The sequence below is a fragment of the Capricornis sumatraensis genome, chromosome 3 (assembly GCF_032405125.1).
Source record: "Capricornis sumatraensis isolate serow.1 chromosome 3, serow.2, whole genome shotgun sequence".
Classification (NCBI taxonomy): Eukaryota; Metazoa; Chordata; class Mammalia; order Artiodactyla; family Bovidae; genus Capricornis; species Capricornis sumatraensis.
The window spans coordinates 93025136-93046687 of NC_091071.1; positions in this window are offsets into that span (position 1 = coordinate 93025136).

Genomic DNA, 21552 nt, shown 5'->3' on the forward strand with positions numbered 1-21552 from the left:
GTATTTTGCAGATTTGGTGAAAATTCAACTATGTTTAAATGGGAAAGAAACAGAGGAGGGGGAGAGTGGGAGGGAGAAGAAAAGAAAGAGGGAGAGGGACCTTGAATACAATATCCTGCACCTTTCTAGAGCTGGCCCTAGCCCTTCCCCTGCTCAGAAGTGACTTTTCCTTGAGATCCTGATGGGTGAAATAACTATATCTGATATTACACCAGTTACTGGATGCTAATGTTCTGTGATGTATGGGTTAGCAAGTTGGCTTAGAGAACTCACTTAGAAGAGTCTTCTAAAGCAGAATAAAAAGGCTTTAATGTTTTGGAGAGAAAAGAAAAGGTGATTTTTGTGTGCTTCTTAATGCGTATGTGTAGCTTTGAATGGATTTATTATAGAAATCAAGAACAGCAGATTAAGAAATTAAGGATCATGATGCTTAAAATAGATATCACTATTTTTTTTTCTCACTTCAAGCAAAGCAATCTGCTAGGCAGGTGAGAATTCTGAAATTATAACAATAAAGTATCCAGAAGCCTGGGATGCTGCATCTCTACCAGTAAATATTTCCAAATGGACTTTTGATGAATATTTTAATTTTTTCCTAGCAACATAAAGATAAGCAGAACTAGGGAAAACAATCTTCTGACACCCTTCACTGTGCTTCCCAAAGTGCATGAAGAATAAAGGGCTGTGATGCTTTTAAAAATGTTCTTAATCTCCTACGAAATCAAATCAGTGCCTAATTCTCTGCTTTCTTTTTAAGATTACAGATTTATCTTTTGTTTTTGAAGTCAGTGACAGCTAGGAAGGAACAAAAATCACTCTGGTATTTTTATAGGCTATATAATTGCTTTTCTCCCCTCATCTGATGACTTTCTGTTTTTACTTGCTATTACTGCCATTATATCATAAGCAGAGATGGGGTGAAGCCTCACTTGTTTTCCAGTGAGACTAGTATACATAGTTGGAAAAGTATCATCAGAACTATATGTGTGTAGTGTCTGAAACTGATCCTTAATATATGCAAATACTCTGCTTCTCAGGAGGAAGTAGTGCTTATCTCTTAGAATGTAATACTCTGATTTACTCTGTTTACATGTTTCTGCATAGTATTTTTTATGTTCATTTCTTATCTACCATATTGCAAAATCCTTAAAGGCAACAGTTCTCTGTCCTCTTCAACATCTCCAGCTGTGCCTTGCTATTAGCAAGAGCTAATAAATGTTTCTTTAACAAATGAAAGATAGAGCTATAAGGAAAAAAATCATGTAGGCCTGCCCTACTAATAAACTATGTAGTTTGATTTGAGGGATTCCCCAAATCCATTGTCTTCAAATATATTTTCTCAGATTTGAAATTTCTTCATTTATCTTCGCTGTTTGTGGGTTAATTTATTATTTTCCCAAAAAGCATCTGTTAAAACAAAAGTTTTACCTGGGAAGAGCCTTGAGGGCATGGGACACAGGTGTGTTTTGAATGGGAAAGAAATGGTGGAGAGGATGTGCAGTTGAGATGTTGTTGGAGGGAACAGTCCTAGGCAGAGGACATGTTGGGGGGGGAATCTGCTGAGGGAAAGTAAGATGGTATCAAAAGAGGTGTGTTTTGCATCATTCATGAGATTCTAAACATGAGTTACAGAGATTTTAAAAACACCGGGCTATCCAAAAATCTTGCTTGTTAGGTTCTGCAATGCAGTTTGGGGCTTACATTCAGAACTGCCAGCTCACAACATAGACCCCCTAAGTGTATACCCCTTTCTTGTGCAGTTCTAATGACTGCTGTCTGCAGAACTGTAAATAGCTATAATCAGGTCAAGTGAGCTATAACCTGTGAGGATGTTCACCCACTCCAGATCCCCAACAGTTGGTTCTGTACATAGGAGGAATTTCTAAAAGCATTTACTTCCTTTAAAATCCTCCAAAAGACTTCTGCAGGATGTAAACCCAGAGCATGATCCTGAGGGACCATCATACTCCTGAAAGTGAAAGTGAAAGTAACTCAGTTATGTCTTACTCTTTGCGACCCCATGGACTGTCCATGGAATTCTCCAGGCCAGAATACTGAAGTGGGTAGCCTTTCCCTTCTCCAGAGGATCTTCTCAGCCCAAGAATTGAACCAGGGTCTCCCACATTGTCGGCAGATTCTTTACCGACTGAGCTACACTCCTAGAGCTTTCCAAAGAGGAAGGAAACTCTGGCAACAATCAGAGGCAGTGTATCCCAAGACACCCCTCACTGCATCCCCCACAACCAGCCTTCTGCTGCTTCTCCCTTGCCATCTTTCAGAGCCCTTTACACAGTTAGCAAGGGACTCAGATGTGAAGGGTTGGCAGGGTTTGTGTCTGTTTCCGCCCTTCAGAATCTCTAGCTGGATGTGTCCAGAATCACACAAAGTAGATGTTGTTAGATAACATGTTCCAGGACAGACTAGTCCATCAAAGATCACATAGCTTTTGGCCAATAAATCATATTATTTTTATGAATTTTATTTGAGTACATAAATCAAAAGCTGGCCAAAAAATAGCTTAATTATCTTTTGGTAATGGATTTAGGAGGAGCAATGGACAAGGTGGGCAAGAAAGAGAAAGAGAGAGAGAGAGAATGGGAATCCCTGGGTACTGCTGCTATATTGCAGGATCTGTCAACATTCCCATTACTGAGACCTCAGAACACTGTAATTTAATGTAACTATAAAAATTTACCCTCTGAATTGGAAGTTGTCTCCTTGGAACTTATTTTTCTGATAGTTTTCATTTTTTTGAAGAGGGAAAAGGATTCACTCCCCTCCTCACCATGCTAAAATTAGAAGAGAAACATAGAAATCCTACATCATTTGGCTATTTTTGAGAAACCTCTGAAATAATGTAATATGGTCTTGGAATTGAAGATTTTTCTATTTCCACAGCTCCTTTTTATTTTTAAATATGGTCCTAACTTACATCCTCTTCTTTACTATCCAGAATGTATGTTTACATGTGTGTGTAAAATATAATTATTCTTTATATCAACCCTCTCACTACCTCTTCTCCACTAAACAAACATTTGTTCCTTTCTGCAAGGAACTATGCTTTGGTCTCAGAAAAATAAAGAAAAATAAAATGTTCTCTGTCCTTAATAGAAAGGTTCTCTTTTCTTAAAGAAACATTTGTTTTGTTTTATATTTCTATGTTGGGTTTTAACCTCCTTAAGAGTAAAAACTTGCATTAAATGCATAAATGCACCTAACAAAGGCAAAACATAATGCAACCTTATAAAAAGCTTGTAAGTCTTCAAAAATAGTGACCTTCTTTGGTGTCATTAATTTTCTCCCAGCAACATTCCTTCCTTTAAGTCTTGTGTGAGCTCCAGAAGGCAACCAAGTTGTGATCTATAGTGTAATGGTCCCTCAAAGATGTCTACATCTTAATCCTTGGAACCTGTAAGGATTACAGGTTGCTTACAGGGCAGAGGAGGATTAATATTGTTAATCAGCTAACCTGATAATAGGGAGATTATTCTGTTTTTTCTGGATGGGCCCAGTGTAATCACAAGGGTCATCAAGAGCAGGAGAGAAGGAAACCAGAATTGAAAGAGACACGTGTACCCCAATGTTCATCGCAGCACTGTTTATAATAGCCAGGACATGGAAGCAACCTAGATGTCCATCAGCAGATGAATGGATAAGAAAGCTGTGGTACATATACACAATGGAGTATTACTCAGCCATGAAAAAGAATACATTTGAATCAGTTCTAATGAGGTGGATGAAACTGGAGCCTATTATACAGACTGAAGTAAGTCAGAAATAAAAATACCAATATAGTATACTAACACATATATATGGAATTTAGAAAAATGGTAATGATAACCCTATATGTGAGACAGCTAAAGAGACACAGATATATAAAACAGTCTTTCGGAATCTGTGGGAGAGGGAGAGGGTGGGATGATATGGAAGAATGGCATTGAAACATGTAAATTATCATATGTGAAACAGATCGCGAGTCCAGGTTCAATGCATGAAACAGGGTGCTCAGAGCTGGTGCACTGCAATGACCCTGAGGGACGGGCTGGGGAGGGAGGTGGAAGGGAGGTTCAAGATGGGGAACACATGTACACCCATGGCGGATTCATGTCAATGTATGGCAAAAACCACTACACTATTGTAAAGTAATTAGCCTCCAATTAAGATAAAAAAAAGAAAGGATTCCTGTTGTCAGTGTAAAACTTCTTTACCAGTATGAATAGCCCACTTTTGAGTTTCTTACATGTAAAAGAATAAACTCTAAGGTATTAAAAAAAAAAAAAAGCAGGAGAGAGAGGCAGAAAGAGGGTCCAAGAGATATGATATGAGGTTGCAGCCCTTCACTGTTTGCTTTGAAGATGGAGGAAGGGACTAAAAGCCAAGGAAAGTGGATGACCTCCAGAAGCTAGAAAAGGCAAGGAAATGGAGTCTCCCCTACAGCCTCCAGAAAAGAAGGTGGCTCTGCTGACACTTTGATTTTAGCCCAGTGAGACATTTTAGACTTCTAGCCTCCAGAACTGTAAGATCATAAATTTTTAGTCACTAAGTTTGTGGTAATCCATTGCACAAACGAAGCTAGTGGTGGTGATGAAATGCCAGCTGAGCTATTTCAAATCCTAAAAGATGCTTTTGCTAAAGTGCTGCACTCAGTATGTCAGCAAATTTGGAAAACTCAGCAGTGGCCACAAGATTGGAAAAGGTCAGTTTTCCTTCCAGTCCCAAAGAAGGGCAATGCCAAAGAAACTTCAAACTACTGTACAATTATGCTCATTTCACATGCTAGCAAGTTAATGCTCAAAATCCTTCAAGCTAGGCTTCAGCAGTACATGAACTGAGAACCTCAAGGTGTACAAATTGGGTTTAGAAAAGGCAGAGGATCCAGAGATCAAATTGCCAATGTTTGTTGGATCATAGAGAAAGCAAGGGAATTCCAGAAAAACATCTACTTCTGCTTCATTGACTAGGCTAAAGCCTTTGACTGTGTGGATCACAACAAACTGGAAAATTCTTAAAGATACGGGAATACTAGACCACTTTACCTGTCTCCTGAGAAACCTATACACAGGTCAAGAAGCAACAGTTAGAACTGGACATGGAACAATGGACTGGTTCCAAATTGGGAAAGGAGTACATCAAGGCTGTATATTGTCACCCTGCTTATTTAACTTAGATTCAGAGTGCCTCGTGCGAAATGCCAGGCTGGATGATCAAGCCAGAATCAGGATTGCCAGGAGAAATATTAACAACCTCAGATATGTAGATGGTACCACTCTAATGGCAGAAAGTGAAGAGGAACTAAAGAGCCTCTTGATGAGGGTGAAAGAGGAGAGTGAAAAAGCTGGCTTAACACTGAATATTCAGAAAATGAAGATTGTGGTATCCAGTCCCATCACTTCATGGCAAATAGAAGGGGAAAAAGTGAAGATAGTGACAGATTTTATTTTCTTGGGTTCTAAAATCACTGTGGACAGTGACTGCAGACATGAAATTAAAAGATGCTTGTTCTTTGGAAGGAAGGCTATGACAAACCTAGACAGTGTATTAAAAAGCAGAGACATTACTTTGCTAGCAAAAGTCTGTATAGTCGAAGCTATGATTTTTTTCCAGTAGTCATGTACGGATATGAGAGTTGAATCATAAAGAAGGGTGAACACTGAAGAATTAAAGCTTTTGAATTGTGGTGCTGGAGAAGACTCTTGAGAGTCTCTTGGACAGCAAGATCAAACCAGTTAATCCTAAAGGAAATCAATCCTGAATATTCATAAAGAACTGATGCTGAAGCTCCAATACTTTGGCCATCTGATGTGAAGAGTTGACTCATTGGAAAAGACCATGATGATGGGAAGGATTGAAGACAGGAGAAGAAGGGGGTGACAGATGATTAGATGATTGGATAGCATCATCTGACTCAATGGACATAAATTTGAGCAAACTCCAGAAGATAGTGAGGGACAGGGAAGCCTGGTGTGCTGGGGTCCATGGGGTCACAAAGTCTCAGACACGACTGACTGACTGAACAACTACAACCAAACTGTACTAATTGTTGGATTTTTCGCTACCACATACTTGGAGACCAAATCATTTCTTTTACAGAATATCCTTGGACTTCCTTAGTGGTACAGTGGATAAGAATCTGCCTGCCAATGCAGGGGGCATGGATTCAATTCCTGGTCCAGGAGGATTCCACATACTGTGAAACAGCTAAGCCCATCACCACAACTACTGAGCTTGCGCTCTAGAGCCCATGAGGCAAACTAATGAGCCTGCCTGCCACTGACGCCTGCGCACTCTAGGGCGCATGAACCATAACTACTGAGCCCATGTGTTGAAACCACTGAAGTCTGAGTGCCCCAAGCCTGTGCTCCATGATAAACGAAGCCACTGCAACTAGAGAGTAGCCCCTGCTCGCTGAAACCAGAGAAAAGCATAGGCGAGGCAACGAAGACATAGCACAGCTATAAGGAACTGAAAGTGGGCAGTGTCTCCATTTTGGTTTTTATATTTATTTCTTTTTATCTGTGCTGGGTCTTTGTTGCTACACATAGGCTTTTCTCCAGTTGCAGCAAGCAGGGGCTGCTCTCTAGTTGTGGCGCGAGGGCTTATCATTGCAGTGGTTTTTCTTGTTGTGGAGCGCAGGATCTAGGGCCCTCAGAGTTCAGTAGTTGCAGCACTTGGGCTCAGTACTTGCAGTTCCTGGGCTCTAGAACACAGGCTCAGTAGTTGTGGCACGTGGACTTAGTTGCTCTGTGGTACGTGGGATCTTCCTGGATCGGGGATCAAACCCACGTCTCCTGAATGGTAGATGGATTCATTACCACTGAGCCACCAGGGACGCCTCAACACTGCCCACTTAAAATAGAATATCATTGATGAATCAGTAGAATTGATGACTTTATTGAAATTTCAAACCTTGAATAGTGTCTTTTTAATATTCTGTGTGATGAAATGGAAAGAATGCATGAAATAATTTCTGCTGTGTATCCAAATGTGATAGTTGTTCTGAGGAAAAGCAAGTGTGCAGTTTAAGTTGCAAGCTGAACTAGTCACTTTTTTTTTTCATAGGATGGCATTTTAAATGGCAAGAATGCTTGACAAGCTGTTATTATGCCAACTCAGGTATTTGGTACACATTTTCTTTTAACAAAGTGAACCTGCCAATTCACATAAAAACTGAGCATTTTTTTGCCAGAGATAAAATTCAAGGTTTCAAGTAGAAATTAGAATTTTGGAAAACTTGTGTCTGCTAGTATGATCTTGACCACTTCCCAATCCTTAAAACACTTTTCTAAGGAGATTGCTAGTGATAACACTAATATGAGTTTTTGATAATTATGATGAAATATGTCAGTAAGAAGATCTAATAACCCAGTGAATTAGTATTTTCTAGGTAACCAATGTACGCTGTCACAAAATCATTTATGGATCAGAGATCCATTTAAAGTTCAATGGATTTTAATGCAGTAGAAGACAAAATGCACATTGATAGGGTTTCAGACTTTTATATCTCAGCTAAGCTTTAAGGTACTGCCACATGTTGTGTTTTGGATACTATCAAAGAACTTTCATAGATACATGAGAAAGCTATTATGATTCTCTTTCCTTTTTCAACACCTGTGTGAGGCTCTATTATACATCTGTATCTTTATCTATCTATCTCTACTTCAACCAACATATTACAACAGATTGAGGGCAGAAGCATGTATGAGAATCCAGCTGTGTTCTAGTAAGTCTGGCTATTAAAGTGATTTGCCAAGGTGTGAAATAATGCCACTTTTCTCACTAAATTGTTTGTTTTGGAAAATATGGCTATTTTTAACAGGATCCCATATAGCTGTGAAAATGAATACACTAGCTCTCTCAAGTAAACATAGACCTCTAAAAAATAATATTGATCAGCAAATTACAGAGGGATATTATTTACGTACATTTTAAAGCCACACCCACAAAACACATATATGTTGGGTTGAAATACATCAAATTGCATTATTTAGGTCAAAAAAAGTTGACTATCAACAAATTTATATTATTCAAGCTAAATGCATAGATTTTTAAGAAATAGCTTTTAGTTTATCACACTGAATTCCTCTGGGGAGAAGATAGGCTGACCAATGAGAAGAGACTTTAATTTTTTATCTCTAATATTTAATTTCTTTCATAAAAATGAGGGGAAAAGACAAAATACCAAAATATCAAAGCTGTAGGCTCTAAATGAGAGGTACTTTATTATTTTACCTTTGTATCCTAACAAATGACTTTTTAAACTAGAATTTTGACTCATTTGAAGTGAGTCAAGAGGCAGTGTCTCTTTACTTGCAGTGTCCAGGGTATTGTAGGTGACATGCAAACATGCAAACACCCAATGGGAAGGCTGCTGAGAAATCTGCTGCCTTTACTCAAAGGACTAAATATGCTTAGAGCAGCTTCAGGTCCCTTGGCAGCCTGTTGTTGTGGGGAATATATCAGGAATATAGATTTCTTTAAGTAAGTGTGTGTGTGCTTAGTTGTGTCTGACTCTGCAATCCCCTGGACTGTCACCCACCAGACTTCTCTATCCATGGGATTCCCCAGGCAAGAATACTGGAGTGTGTTGCCATTTCCTCCTCCAGGAGATCTTCCCAACAGAAGGATTCTTTACCACTGAGTCACCTGGGAAGCCCATAGATTTTTTTTTTACATTTACGTTGTATAAATCCCGGTATCTAATTAGGTTCACAAAAACTGACTTCCAATGATGAGTGAAGGAGGATTTTTGTCTAGCAGAATCTTCATTTTAGCAAAGCTTAAAAATGCTCCACACAGCCATTCTAAGAGGGCTCATTTGGATATTTTTCACCAGCACTGTAAAAGTTAGAATGATCAACTGCAAGTGGATAAATGGACTTAGGATAGGTAAGTTGCAGATCATCAACGACATGTCAACTAATGTATAGTAAGCATCTTCTTTGACTTGGACTGTTTTTCCTTTTGTTTGAATTACTTTAAAAGTAGAATTTTAAATGGAATTCTCACCAAATTGAAAATGAATGACAAATAAATACGCATTTAAATCTTCTAAGCAGATACTACTTTCAGAGCTCTGGGTAGAGAGGAAAAGGGAAGATCTGATCAGGACCTTAAGCAAATCTCAGTCTGACTGGATAGCAAGACCTCATATTCATGAAATTACTATGAAATGAGGCACAGAATGTGATAAAACGGTCTTGGCAACCAAGGTTGGAGAGAGCATTAATGCATAATAGAAAAACTGTGAAAGGAGCTTGAGAGGTGTTTGTTGAGGAACAGCTTCCCCAGGGATACACGACCCACAGAGGATTGAAAAGGGAGATGGTCCAATTTACCTGTGTGAGGAATGATTTACTGTGGGACTTGAGATTTTCTGCTGAATCTGTAGGTTAGTTCTGGAAGAAAGGATTGAGCTAGCAACACAGAGTGATTCACAGCTGAGGTTTGACTCTTGCAAATGAGTCGGGAAATTTGAGGAGTGTGAAATATAGCAGGTGATGGCTAAATAGTTCAGGGATGGTTATTGTTATTAGAATGTGTGAGGCAATCTTCTATTTATAGCATGCTGTTCTGAGCATTTTTCCAACACCCACCTCCATCCAAAGAACTCCATGTGACATCAAGCTAGAAAGCCGCTCATCTATGTGAAATTACATAGAGGATTTCAATGGAGCTTCAAATTATTCACATTTCAATGACATTTTCTCATGAATGATATGGGACTGCTTATAGACAGCTGTTAGACAGTGACACTGAAATGTGCTCTGAAGAGGGCCCTTGATACTTCAGGTTTTTATTTCTCTAGGTTATGGCCACACCAAGGTAGAATCTTCAGCAAGTCTTTGCCCTTCTCTTCCTCTGCTCTAGCTTAAACTGACTCAAATGAATCTCCTTTTTTTGTAATGTATCTGAAGAACATCTTATTCTTAAGTCATCTTCGTCTTCTTGGTTTAGCATCCAGATAGATTACTTGTTCTCTAATTAATTCAGTCATTCATTTATTTAAAATGTGTTGAGTAGTATGCTAGATGCAATTAAATATAAATAAGATGTTTAGCATCTAATGAAGGAGATAACAAACATCCTCAAATAACCTTAACCTGGAATGAGAAGTGCCATATCAACTAACAACAAGGAGAGTTCAGAGAAGGGTGATGGTGGAGGGGAGGGAGATGTAAGGAGAAGATAATAGAGGAGGTGATATTTGAAAGACCTACAGTAGAAGCAAGACAAAGTTATGAATCCTCTGACTAGGTTTATGGTTTGGTGGTCCTTCACACTGATGGTTTTAAAATATTTGCTCAACATTTGTTTAATGGAAGAGAATAAGACCCACATGAGCCTTTTCTATACTGCCTACCAAGACTCTCTAGTATCAAGACTGTCCACCCTATTTAGCAGGATAAAAGCCCTGCAGTCACCTGAACCCACTCTGCCTGGAAGGCAGTCTAGCCACCTGCCATCTGTGATTATGCACACTTACCTCTGCCAATGCCCCCACTCCCAGGCGGCTTTATTAAATTATTCCTTCTTAACTCCTACAGTGCTGTTTCTGCATGGAATTCTGGTAAACACTGTTTGCTCCATTTCAGCACACACTGTTAGAGTGGTTGCCATCTGGCCTCCCCCTAATCTAGCTCTGGGAAGAAACAACAGCCTAAGCAAAGGTACAGAGGCTGGAGAGCTTGGGAGTAACATACTGGAAAATGAGCTACCGCTTGGGACGAGAAGTGGGAGAAACTATGGCGAAGGAAGGGGCATCAGCATGTAGGTACCTTTAAAGGCTGGTCGAGTAGAAGGACTGGCCTCTGCTGCTCACTAGTCATAGTAAGGTCGTGAAGGATAATGAGATGCGACTATGAATTAAATAATTGGATTTGTAGTTTTAGGATTAATTTTTGGTTAATAAAAGGTACTAGTGGACTTAAAGATGTATAAAAGTTATGCATTTTGATTATAATTTTTCTTTATAAATAAATATGTTTCAATAATTTCTGTAGCCACCAATCATTGTAATTGTGGTTTATATTTTGCTGTTTCTATCTAGTTCTATTTCTTTGTGTGTGTGTTTATGTGGTTGAGATTATACTATATACAATTTATTTTTAGTTTTTATACTTAATACAATAGCTATAATGTCGCATATTATTAAAAATCCTTTGTGAACATTGTTTTTTTATTGGCTATACAACATTTTGTGGAAATATTGTTTCTTCAAACTTTTTTTCTGTTATCCAGCATTTAGGTTGGAGAAGGCAATGACACCCCACTCCACTACTCTTGCCTGGAAAATCCCATGGACGGAGGAGCTGGTAGGCTGCAGTCCATGGGGTCGCTAGGAGTCGGACATGACTGAATGACTTCACTTTCACTTTCATGCATTGGAGAAGGAAATGGCAACCCACTCCAGTGTTCTTGCCTGCAGAATCCCAGGGATGGTGGAGCCTGGTGGGCTGCCATCTCTGGGGTCGCACAGAGTTGGACACGACTGAAGCGACTTAGCAGCAGCATTTAGGTAATATACTTATTACAATGGCAACCCACTCCAGTATTCTTGCCTGGGAAATCCCATGGATGGAGGAGCCTGGTAGGCTGCAGTCCATGGGGTCGCGAGGAGTCGGACAGGACTGAATGACTTCACTTTCACTTTTCACTTTCATGCACTGGAGAGTGAAATGGCAACCCACTCCAGTATTCTTGCCTGGAGGATCCTAGGGACAGGCGAGCCTGGTGAGCTGCCGTCTATGGTGTCACACAGTCGGACATGACTGATGCAACTTAGCAGGAGCAGCAACAGTGTTATAATTATTTTATTAAGATTCATTTGGCAGCAGTATGATTTGGGGAAGGAGGTTATGTTACACAAATAACACATGACTGGAAATGGGAGCCAATGACAAGAAGAGGTTTCAGTGATTCAAGGCCTAAATTGGGTAGCAACAAAGGAAAGGAATAGAAGAAATCAAATGGATTATTGTTACCTTCTCAGGCTTTGATTTCCTTAAGTCTTGAACACTAGGTTTTTCCCTCTTTTACACCTAGTGAGCCCTTATTTATATGTTTGTTGCCTGCAATGCAGGAGACCCGGTTTCGATCCCTGAGTTGGGAAGATTCCCTGGAGAAGGAAATGGCAACCCACTCCAGTACTCTTGCCTTGAAAATCCCATGGACAGAGGAGGCTGGTAGGCTACAGTCCATGGGATCGCAAAGAGTTGAACATGACCGAGAGACTTCACTTAGTGAAAGAATGAATGAACAAATGAATGCTAGGCTTTGGTGGTACTGCTGTTGCTAAGAACCATCACATACCATCCATTCTTAATAAGTTTCTTGCTCATATGGTCTTCTCAAAGAAAATGTTATCAATCCTTGGCAACTGTTATCCAAACAGTCCCATTGCACCAATTCCCTCTGGCATGTCTGATGTATTTATTTATTTTAGAAACAGAACACCCATGAAAACAAAAAAGTGGTTAATAAAGCAGTCAGTATATTTGCTTCTCTCTTTAAATATTTCTTATTTACTTCTGGTTAATAGGAAAGTATTTATAAGAATTCCCTATAATGTGCCCAGCACTGTGCTCAGTGCTTTGGCAAGTAAAGTGTGTATTCTGGTTGTGCACAATGTATAATTCAGTTGTGTAGCAGAAACCAACATGCAGGAATAAAAAGAGAGTATGATTAGAGATAGTGTTTAGTTGAGAATGTATTCACTGTGTGCTGAAGCTTAGAGGCAAGAGTACGCAAATGGGATAGGAATATTGGTAAACACAATAGAAGGCGATGCAAATTTTATGAACTAAATTGAATCTCTGTCACTATTGTGATTTTGCCTAGTTCCTAATGCCAAAATGGAGGCAGGCAACAGCTGGTCCACACTTACTGTGTAGTAGATCCTTCTTTACTCCCTGTGATAAACGGAGAGCCCTAAACTCATTTAACCGGTGATTCACCCCATATTCTCAGCTGAGATGTTGGCCGGCGTATACAGCCCCAGAGACAGACAGACCTATACCTAAGACTTGCTATAATCCATGTGAGTAATCAATATTTACTTGTGCAATGATCTCACTCTGGAAAATAATGCTTATGAGCTAATTGAGCTAATGAGACTATATTAGCTATTGATGTAGTGAAAGTAATAGCAGAGTAATCTAATTCCTATTGGCTCCTAGATAACCTTCAATTTAAAGGTAATGGCATTAAGAAATGTTAAACTAAGTATGCTCAAGTGTGCATAGTATGTACTCTTTAGGTGGCAAAATTGGCTGTCAGAAAAACATAATGATTCTTTACAGCAGAAATTCTTCATCTGGGGTCCATGGATAGAATTCAGGAGTTCCATGGACTTGGACTGAAAGGAAAGTACACCTTGATTTTCCTTAATTTCTAATAAAATTTAGTGTTTCCTATCATTATTAATATAGGCAACTAATTACAATAGTATTCAAGGTACCTCTGATGCAGCCATTAGTAGAAACCACAGATATTTTTGTATCACATTACAGTCACAATGCATATCATGATGTATTATTTACATTCAAAATTACTTCCAAAAACATGACAATTATCAGACCTGTAAATCTATTTTGTTGTTTCATATATTACTAAAGAGTATATTGCTATACCATTAATTTGTTTTTTAACATTTTGATGTTAGTATTTACATTTAATTAGTTTCCTTTCTATTCCTATGCTTTATTTTATGCTTTTAAAGACATTATTGTCAGAAGGAATCACAAACTTTACATGACTGAAAAGGGGTCTATGCACAAAAAGATCAGGGGCCCTTTCTTAGAATGAGGACCTTGGAGCCTTCTTTTCCCTATAGAAACTTTGCTACTTGAAATACAAATTCTTTCTGTTTTTCTGACACAGGGGGATCCTACCAGCCCTTTTCTATGGGGGAGAACTTGGAGTAGTTCTGCTGTCAGTTTACACAGTGAGATCTTACACCATATGTAACTCTAGAGGCTGGAGAGATGACACTCTGCCAAAATGGTTGGGAAACATGGAGAAACAGAGAGCTGGTGGCTGGACCATCTTACAAGAAGTGACTTCTGTAAAACTGTATTGCCTTGCAGACCACTGCCTTTCCTCCTTGGCTGTTCTGCTTCTGGCCTTACATCATATTAACAAAAATTTTAAACAAATATACTAGCAAAACATAGGGATGCACGAGCCAGCCTTTCTTCCCAGCTATCTGGTTCAGTTGAGAGATGGTAGTAGAGTAAAAAAGGAAAGCCACATGGTCGGGGCCAAATGTTCATTTCATCTCCGAATTTGAGCCTTCATTGGCAGTGTGACCTGACTAAGCACACATTGTCTCTAGACTGTGTTTTCTTTGTAGTAAGACCAGAGGCCAGGTGTGATTCTGACTGGGTCCTGAGGGCTGGAAAACATGGAACAGTTCTTCAGGGCTCAAGTTTTTGCTCCTTTAGGTCTGACCCTCTGACAGCACAGACGTGTGATAAGAGGAATCAGGAGAATGGCTGGAACCTGGCTTCACAGCAGCCTCTTGGATGATGACCTGGAATGCTGCAGGGTCTGCTGTGTGAGGAGAAAACACAGGGAGGCTCTTTCTGGTACTAGCTTCCTTCTGGGTCTTCGAAGGTAAAATGAACCATTTAGCCTCAGTTGAAGCAGTGCAGATTCCATTTCACAGAGATCTTTGGAAAGCAAACTCCTTACCACCCATGCTTTTGCATGGCTGATCTGTGTCAGTGTGTAGGGGCAGGTTGCAAGAGGGTCCAAGGATAAGCCTGATTCAAGTAGTGATTATTTTCCTTAATGTTTACTTTACTTTCTATAGCCCATCTCCCTATTTATTTATTTCATTACTTCTGCTGATTTTAAAAATTACTCACTCAATTCTAAAGATGAAAATAACACTGTTGGATGAGCTTTCATAGCCTAAGCTGGGGAAGTAGACTGAGTGCAAAGGAAAAAGGTACAGCATTTTTGAGTGTAAGCTGCTAGTTTATAGGGTAGAGTTGTGAAAATGTGTGGCTACTCAAGCTGCATATCAATTTATTACAGGTTTAAAGTACTTCTAGTAAATAGTTCACGATGACATCTTGACTCCATAAACATAGATCTCAGTGGTTTGAGCAAATAGCTCTAATTCCTTTACAAATCTGAAACAAGACCCCTCTTTTTGAGAGTTGCATCCCTGCTTTTGAATTCCAAGAGAGGGAACTGCTTGTGAACTCTTCGACTGGTTTTCAGTTCAGTTCAGTTCAGTTTAGTCGCTCAGTCATGTCTGACTTTTTGCGACCCCATGAACTGCAGCATGCCAGGCCTCCCTGTCCATCAACAACTGCTGGAATCTACCAAACCCATGTCCATTGAGTCAGTGATGCCAACCAACCATCTCATCCTCTGTCATCCCCTTCTCTTCCTGCCCTCAATCTTTCCCAGCATCAGGGTCTTTTCAACTGAGTTAGCTCTTCACATCAGGTGGCCAAAGTATTGGAGTTTCAACTTCAACATCAGTCCTTCCAATGAACACCCAGGACTGATCTCCTTTAGGATGGACTGGTTGGATCTCCTTGCAGTCCAAGGGACTCTCAAGAGTCTTCTCCAACACCACACTACAAAAGCATCAATCCTTTGGCACTCAGCTTTCTTTATAGTCCAACTCTCACATCCAGACATGACTATTGGAAAAACCATAGCCTTGACTAGATGGACCTTTGTTGACAAAGTAATGTCTCTTGCTTTTTAATATGCTGTTTAGGTTGGTCATAACTTTCCTTCCAAGGGGTAAGCATCTTTTAATTTCATGGCTGCAGTCACTATCTGCAGTGATTTTGGGGCTGCCCAAAATAAGGTCCATCTAGTCAAGGCTATGATTTTTCCTGTGGTCATATATGGATGTGAGAGTTGGACTGTGAAGAAGGCTGAGTGCCGAAGAATGGATGCTTTTGAACTGTGGTGTTGGAGAAGACTCTTGAGAGTCCCTTGGACTGCAAGGAGATCCAACCAGTCCATTCTGAAAGAGATCAGCCCTGGGATTTCTTTGGAGGGAATGATGCTGAAGCTGAAACTCCAGTACTTTGGCCACCTCATGCGAAGAGTTGACTCATTGGAAAAGACCCTGATGCTGGGAAAGATTGAAGGCAGGAGGAAAAGGGGACGACCGAGGATGAGATGGCTGGATGGCATCACTGACTCGATGGACGTGAGTCTGAGTGAACTCCAGGAGTTGGTGATGGACAGGGAGGCCTGGCCTGCTGCGATTCATGGGGTTGCAAAGAGTCGGACATGTCTGAGTGACTAAACTGAACTGACTGAAAATAAAGTCAGCCACTGTTTCCACTGTTTCCCCATCTATTTCCCATGAAGTGATGGGACTGGATGCCATGATCTTAGTGTTCTGAATGTTGAGCTTTAAGCCAACTTTTTCACTCTTGTCTTTCAAGTTCATCAAGAGGCTTTTTAGTTCCTCTTCACTTTCTGCCATAAGGGTGGTGTCATCTGTATATCTGAGGTTATTGATATTCCTCCCGGCCATCTTGATTCCAGCTTGTGCTTCCTCCAGCCCAGCATTTCTCATGATATGCTCTGCATATAAGTTATGTAGCCAAAAGATTCTTCTATTAGAAGTTCTCTAGTTCTGTGTGACTCACTAGGAACATTTTGGCTGTTCTTAAATCACGAAGCCTTTAATTTAGCAGAATCTTTAGTTGATTGCAAATTTCGTATAACCTACCTTTTGGAGAAAATGGTAAATATCAATGAAGTACCTACTGGTGGTTCGTTCAAGAAACTACCTTTCATATTACAATTTGGGATCAGTGAAATTTTTTTTTTAAATCTCCTATACCTGCTATTTTATGACTGTACTTTATGACTATGATTAACATTCAAGAATGACCAAAGGCACAGGCTCGAATCATTAACGAGCCAGAAAGGTCTAAAAACAGCAAAGTTGGAAACTCAATATTTTCTTGCTTAACAACCCTGATTATCAAATCTCATATTGAGCATGATGATTGATTTAAGTTTTACAATCCTTTAGAAGAAGAGCTAAATCTTGCTAAACTAACTATTTAAATGGAATTATCTAACCTTCCATATAGCATGAAAGACAGTATATTTAAGATTTAGGTATGTTTTGAGAGTCCCTTGGACTGCAAGGAGATAAAAGCAGTCAGTCCTAAAGGAAATCAACCCTGAATATTCATTGGAAGGACAGTTGCTGAAGCTGAAGCTCTAATACTTTGGCCACCTGATATGAAGTGCCATCTCATTAGAAAAGACCCTGGTGCTGGGAAAGAGTGAAGACAAAAGGAGAAGGGGGAGGCAGAGGATGAGATGGTTAGATAGTATCACCAACTCAGTGAACAAGAATTTGAGAAAACTCCAGGAAAAACTGAATGACAGAGGAGCCCGGCGTGCTACAGTCCACAGGGTCACAAACAGTTAGACATGACTTAGCCACTGAACAACAACAACAACGTTTTGCAGGCTGTAAATTAAACTTAGATTTAGTCACCTGTGAAGCTAAGGAATTGATATCCATTCCATTCTTAATTTATTTAATTTGCATATTTTGTAGAATAGAAGAAAATTATGCTGAGGAAATATTCAACTGACTAAAGGAATAACTATGAGCATAGGTTTTTAGCTTCAGAATGAGAAACCTTCTGGAAAGGAAATAAGAAAGTGAAGCAAAGTTTTTATAATTTTAAGTATCTGACCTTTATTCTCTTGTGGGCAGCAGTGGTAGGCTGAGAATACTCTTCTGATTTGGGGTGCATGCAATTCCCATGATTATCGATAGGATTTCTGGAATTTAACACTGTAATCACTAGATCTGGACTGGACTAGGAGTGGTATGAGATTTGTTTATTATTTAATTTTACTTGAGGCTTTGCAGGAATATTATTCACAGCTCTGGACTTTCTTTTTTCATCTGCATAGCATCTCTTTTTTCATCTGCATAGCATCTCTCTCAGCCTCATTATTTTATGTCTGTTACTGGATGAGTCATAAAATCAAATGCAAAATGTTCTAGTTTGCACCTCTGGACAGAGGAACCAGTGTATAGCTCAGTGAAATGAGGCAGCAAGACTCATACTTTTGTGCAAAATATACAAAAATACATACCTTTGTAAATGTACTTACAGTTTTAGGTCTGGTGGTTAAATAGAGCCTTTAAGTTCATGAACAATATGAAGACAGGCTTGAGATACAGAAGTTAAAATGAATGTTGCAATTCCATCTAATAGAGTATATGACTTTTCTTTTGCTAAGTCACTTCAGTCGTGTCCGACTCTGTGTGACCCCATAGACGGCAGCCCACCAGGCTCCCCCGTCCCTGGGATTCTCCAGGCAAGAACACTGGAGTGGGTTGCCACTCCAGTATATGACTTTAGTCAGCTCTAATTTCACATTCTGACTCCTTGTTTCTGTGCCATTCATCTAGGGAACTGAGCTGGAGTTTTATTCTATAGCAATTTAGCCTTGTCTCTTGCTCTGTGTATTGTCATTCTGTGTCTTGAGGGTATATTGTTCTTTCTGCCCACTTTGAAAGTGAAAGTTGCTCAGTCATGACTGGACATGACTGTCCAACTCTTTGCCACCCCATGGACTATACAGTCCCTGGACTCTCCAGGCCAGAATACTGGAGTGGATAGCCTTTCCCTTCTCCAGGGGATCTTCCCAACCCAGGGATCGAACCCAGGTCTCCTGCATTGCAGGCAGATTCTTTACCAGCTGAGTCACAAAGGAAGCCCACTTTGGAAATCAACAAATCCTACTCTCCTCAAATCAGATAAGGACAGTCAAATGTAGATTTATAAAAAGTGCTAATTTCCCATTCATTCTGCAGATATTTATTAGTAAGTCGGGTACTGATATATGTGCTGAGAATGCAACCTTGAACAAAATGGACACAATTCCTGCCCTTGTGGAACTTGTGATCTACTTGGGAAACAGATGTTAATTAAATGAAACTTCAGATTGTTGTAAGAACTGTAGAGGAAAAATACAAGGTATACTCTTTGATTAAAAATTATAATTGATGCTAGTTTAGGAAGTCAGGAAAAGTCTTTCTGAGAATGACACTAATATGATTTAAAGGATGAGTAAGAATTAGCCAAGGAATAAGTTGGAGAGAAGATTGCTCCGGGCATCTAAGCACTAGAATCAAGGCCCTGGGGAGGGGAGGAACTAGGAGCACTCAAGGAATGGAAAGGCAGCCAGCATGGTGTGTGTGGAGGGGCTGAGGGTTAAGGGATAAGGCTACGGGCAGGGGCCAGATGTGGTCCATTTTAAAGGTTTTATGTTTTATCCTAAGAAGAATGACAAGCCATTGTAAACTTAAGTAGAGGAATTACACAGTTGGATTTAAGTAGCTGAAGACCACCCTTGCCACTATGTGGAAAGTCACTTGGAAGAGGAGGCAAGTATGAAAAATGGAGTAAAACTTCTTTAGTTTGAGCTAAGATTATAGTGGCCTGGGCTACAAAAACAGCACGAAGACGGGCAAGAGTTAATAGTTTCAGATATATTTTGTCAGTAAAGTAGACAGAACTTGAAATGGCTTGGATGAGGGGATAAGGATGAAGGGGAACTTTTATCCCCTTCATTAGTGCAATTAAGTGGGTAGAAAAGATTCCATTTACCAAAATAAGGAAGGCTGGAGTTGGGGCAAATTGGAGAGGAAATAAAATTTTAATTATACTCTTTTATGGTTGAAATGTATTTGAGACATAATGGTGATGTTGAAGAATTAGTTGGATATAAGGTTCTCTGTTTAGGAGAAATAAGACATTCAGAAGAATATGGGTCACAGACAGAAAGAAGAGAACATTTCAACAAGAAGAGAGAATTCAGCTTTGTTGAATGTGGTTGGTAGTTTAGTAAGATGAGACGTTAATAATTTTGAGGTAGTTGGTGACTTTAGTGAGAATAATTTTGGAAGTAGAGATAGGACTTAGATTACAGTAGGCAAAATAGTAACTGAGAACTTGCAGATGTTCAAGCTGGATTTCGAAAAGGCAGAGGAACCAGAGATCAAATTGCCAACATTCGTTGGATAATAGAAAAAACAAGAGATTTCAAGAAAACATCTACTTCTGGTTCATTGACTATGCTAAAGCCTTTGACTGTGTGGATCACAAAAAAACTGTGGAAATGTTTTAAAGAAATGGGAATACCAGACCACCTTACCTGCCTCCTGAGAAATCTGTATGCAGGTCAAGAAGCAACAGTTAGAATTGGACGTGGAACAACAGACTGGTTCCAAATTGGGAAAGGAGTACCTCAAGGATGTATATTGTCACCTTGCTTATTAACTCACATGAAGAGTACATCATGCAAGATGCCAGATTGGATGAAGCACAAGCTGGAATCAAGATTGTGGGAGAAATATCAATAACCTTAGATATGCAGATGACACCACCATTATGGTAGAAAGCAAAGAGGGACTAAAGAGCTTCTTGATGAAAGTGAAAGAGAAGAGTGGAAAAGCTGGCTTAAAACTCAACATTCAAAAAACTAAGATCATGGCATCTGTTTCTATCACTTCATGGCAAATATTTGGGGACACAATGGAAATAGTGACAGACTTTATTTTCTTGAGCTCCAAAATCACTGAAGATGGTGATTGCAGCCATGAAATTAAAAGACGTGTGCTCTTTGGAAGAAAAGCTATGATAAACCTAGACAGCATATTAAAAAGCAGACACGTTACTTTGCCAACAAAGTTCTGTCTAGTCAAAGCTATGGCTTTTCCAGTGGTCATGTATGGATGTGAGAATTGGACTATAAAGAAAGCTGAGCACCAAAGATGCTTCTGAACTGTGGTGTTGGAGAAGACTCTTGAGAGTTCCTTGGGCTGCAAGGAGATCCAACCAGTCCATCCTAAAGGAAATCAGTCCTGAATATTCATTGAAAGGATTGGTGCTGAAGCTGAAGCTCCAATACTTTGGCCACCTGGTGCCAAAGTATCAGAAGACAGGCTCATTGGAAAAGACGCTGATGCTGGGAAAGACTGAAGGCAGGAGGAGAAGGGGACAACAGAAGATGGCATCACTGACTCGACGGACATGATTTTCAGCAAGCTCCAGGAGATGGTGATGGGCAGGGAAGCACGGCATGCTGCAGTCCATGGGGTCACAACGAGTCAGACATGACTGAGCGACTGAACTGAACAGTAAACGGGCAGTGAGGTAGTTGATAGAGAATGCACAGATAACCATTTAGGGAAAGATTGGCTATGGAGGGAAGCAGAGAGAAGTGGTTTCAGATGAGCCTTGTGAGTCAACAAGAATGGACTTTTCTAAAGATGGGAGATACTAGAGCATGTTTGAATCCTGATGGGAATGTGCAGGAAAGAGAAAACATTTGAGGATGTAAGAGAGAAGGTTGGTAATGTGAGCAGCCTCTTTGAGAAGATGGGAGGGGTGATAGATGAAGAATGAATCATGCTAGGATGCCATAGTCAGCGGACTGAGATTTTGCTAGGCAGGAGTTATAGAAGCACAGAGGGGCAAGGGATTTTCAGCTATTTGCCAAGGTGTAATTTTAATGATAGATCAA